Source organism: Chiloscyllium plagiosum, chromosome 4, assembly GCF_004010195.1.
Source record: "Chiloscyllium plagiosum isolate BGI_BamShark_2017 chromosome 4, ASM401019v2, whole genome shotgun sequence".
NCBI lineage: Eukaryota > Metazoa > Chordata > Chondrichthyes > Orectolobiformes > Hemiscylliidae > Chiloscyllium > Chiloscyllium plagiosum.
Window position 1 is genome coordinate 110,835,209 of NC_057713.1, and position 3,365 is coordinate 110,838,573.

The window sequence follows — 3,365 nt, forward strand, 5'->3', positions numbered from 1 at the left end:
GCTGCTCGCACTCAAAGTGACCGTTGGCGTCGAAGGGTGAGTATTTATACTCACTGCTTTCCTTCCCGGCTGCCCCTCTGGTCTTCGTCACTTCCCCCTGCTGCTCCCGCTCTTTCTGTAAAGAGAGAAAAAAACACCGCTGCCCACTACCGCTAAGTAATTTTAAAACAAACTGTCTTACCTTAGCTGCTGCTCGCATTCAAAGTGACCGTTGGCGTCGAAGGGTGAGTATTTATACTCACTGCTTTCCTTCCCGGCTGCCCCTCCGGTCCTCGTCACTTCCCCCTGCTGCTCCCGCTCTTTCTGTAAAGAGAGAAAAAAAACACCGCTGCCCGCTACCGGTAAGTAATTTTAAAACAAACTGTCTTACCTTAGCTGCTGCTCGCACTCAAAGTGTAAAGTGATACATTGTAGAAGGAAGAATGACAATCACCACAATGAACTAAACTGCAGAATTTGAAAAGTTACTGTAATAAGCATCCAGGGGACATATACATGCAAATCTTTGGTAAGACAAGTCGAAAAGGCTGTTAGGAAGGCTTATTGGCGCTTGGCTTTATTAATAGAGTACAACAATAAGTGAATTATGCTAAATTTTTACGAACTGCAAGTTAGGTCTCGGCCAGGGGATTGTATTCAACTCAATGAAAGCCTTCCAGTGGTGCAGTAGAAATTTACTGTGGACATCAGTGGCAGCATTTATAGTACATCACCGACTGTCCTTGAGAAAGTCATGAGCTACAGCTTGAACCACTGTTAGGCAGGGAGTTCCAAGGTTTGCCCAAGTGAAAATGAATTATAGGTTATTATTCCTGGTAAGGATGGTGTGCAGCTTGGATGGAAACTTTCAGATGGTGGTGTTTCCATGCAGCTATTGCCATTGCCTTTCTATGTGCTAGTGATCATGTTTTTGGTAAGTAAGTACCTTGGTAAGCATCTGCAATGCATCTTGTCAATGATAAACAATGCAGTAGTGGCAGATTGGGGTGTAAATCAAGCAGTCTGCTTCGTCCTGTCAAGCCTGCTTAATGTTGGTACAAATGCTGTCATCCAGCCAAGGGTCAGTGTAGCATCCCATCATACTCTTGACTTGTGCCTTGTATTTGGAGGATAGGTTTTTGGGAGTCAGGTAGAGGTTAAACTAAGCAAGCTATACAAATACACATTATTCTTTGATCTGTGTACTATACTTTACAGAATGTATTTTCTTTGGCTTGCTTCAGTTGTCCTTTGCAAAACCTAGGTAGTTTTTTTTTCACATCCTTGTATCCTCTTAATGCAAGAAGTATTTTTTATACAATTTCAATTCACACTTGCAAAATAATTTAAAGTGCAGCATGTTCAAGCAAATGTGGTGGCCAGAAAGGGTAAACTGAGTAAAGATATCATGGTATATCAGGAAATGAAAAATTGATTCTTCCTATTAGTTTTAGTCATAGTGAATAAAAGAACTAAGAATCATAGAATCCCTACAGTGTGGAAGCAGGGCATTCAGCCCATCCAGTACCCACCAACTCTCGAAAGGGCATCACACCTAGACTGCTACCCTGTCCTTGCATTTCCCATTGCTAATCCATCTAGCCTGCACATCCTGGGATAATTTAGCATGACCAATCCACCTAACCTGCACATCCTTGGACTAATGGGGGCAAACTGACAGGTAGAATGTGCAAACTCCAGACAATCATCCGATGTTTGGTATTGAACCGGGGTACCTGGTAATGAGAGGCAGCAGTATTAACCACTGAGCTAGCATACTACCCAAAATTTAAGGGAGCCATAGCACATACAGAAGTTAATCAAAAACAAAATATGCAGTAAATGGAAGGATTAAATTTAGGGTGTAGGTTTGTTCACTGAGCTGTAGGTTTGATATCCAGACGTTTCATTACCTGGCTAGGTAACATCATCAGTGGCGACCTCCAAGTGAAGCGAAGCTGTTGTCTCCTGCTTTCTATTTATATGTTTGTCCTGGATGGCGGTTTGTGGTGATGTCATTTCCTGTCCATTTTCTGAAACGAACAGGAAATAACATCACCACAAACCCCACATGTACCTGGGTAAAATTCAAGTGTAGTATCAAATCACCTGGCCCCCAATAACAATTTCTTACTGCAATACAAATCCCTATGAGACTGACCCCCAACACAGGTCAACCACAAATAATAAAACCCTGTCAGAGATATAAGGCACCCATCAAAACTTTTGTTTATGTCCTGTGTGCTGCCCACTTATTGTATGCGAAAATAATGAGAAAATAAATAATCTGTGACCAATTATAACTACTGATCATCAAGAGCAGCTGGACTTCCTATCTAGAACCAAGACCAAAGGCCAGTGATAGCACTCTGGAAATTGAATATCTTTTCCAAAAAGAGCCATCATGTCACAGTGATGGAGTCACAGTCCAGTACGAGGGTGACATAAGGTGCAAGAATGGGTACGGGAAGAAAGAAAGCTGAAACATCCACAGTGGATCAGAAATCACAGAATTGATGAAGGGCACTCAGCCCAACCACGTTAGCTTTGTGCTAAGACAAATGGTTCGAGTTGCAAGCGGGCATCAGAGCCGCCCCGCATTTGCCACGGGACTATGCCTACATTAGGAAATGATAAGAATTCATTTTTGTGTTTTAAACAGCAGTCGCAGCTTTAAAACCCACAAAAACTCAGCAGCTGCCGGTCTGCCCACGTGACTGGGATATAGGAGACAGAGGGAAACTCCGGAATTAATTAAATATGGAAACCCATCTCCTAATCACATCAAGAGACTGACTGAAATACACACATACCCATCGATACGGAGCCATTCTGACACAAAGGACAGGCATCCACCAGACAGGAACGGACAGACCAATAAACACCAACACCCCAAGGGAACAAAGGGGGGTGCTAGCCCCTGCCCTCACAGACAGAGACAAGCAGATAATACCCGGACCCGTTTTACATAAACCAATTAGCACCCTATTGTGCATGCCCTGCAACTCTCCTGGGACGGCAGGAAACAGCCTATTCGCACCTACTCCAGTGATGATGGGGAACTATCATCCCATTCATCCTCAAATCCCACACATCCTGACAACTAAAAGTATATAATATGAAGCTGCGCGCGGGAACAGCAGAGCAGCCGAGATTCGGACCTCGGTTGACCTCCGCCGGCGTTACTGCAGTAATAAACGTTACCGATTGTTGAACCGCACTCTGGGCTCGGACTGATATCATTTCATCCGCGCTAAGATTGGGGGCTTCGTCCTGGTTAATGACAGCTGCTGGATCCCTGCGACGGCACTGGGTGAGTATCTTAAACTAATTTGGCAGGGGGATGGGATCCGTCTTGTAGTCCAGCAAGTAAGCTAGCTGTGTGT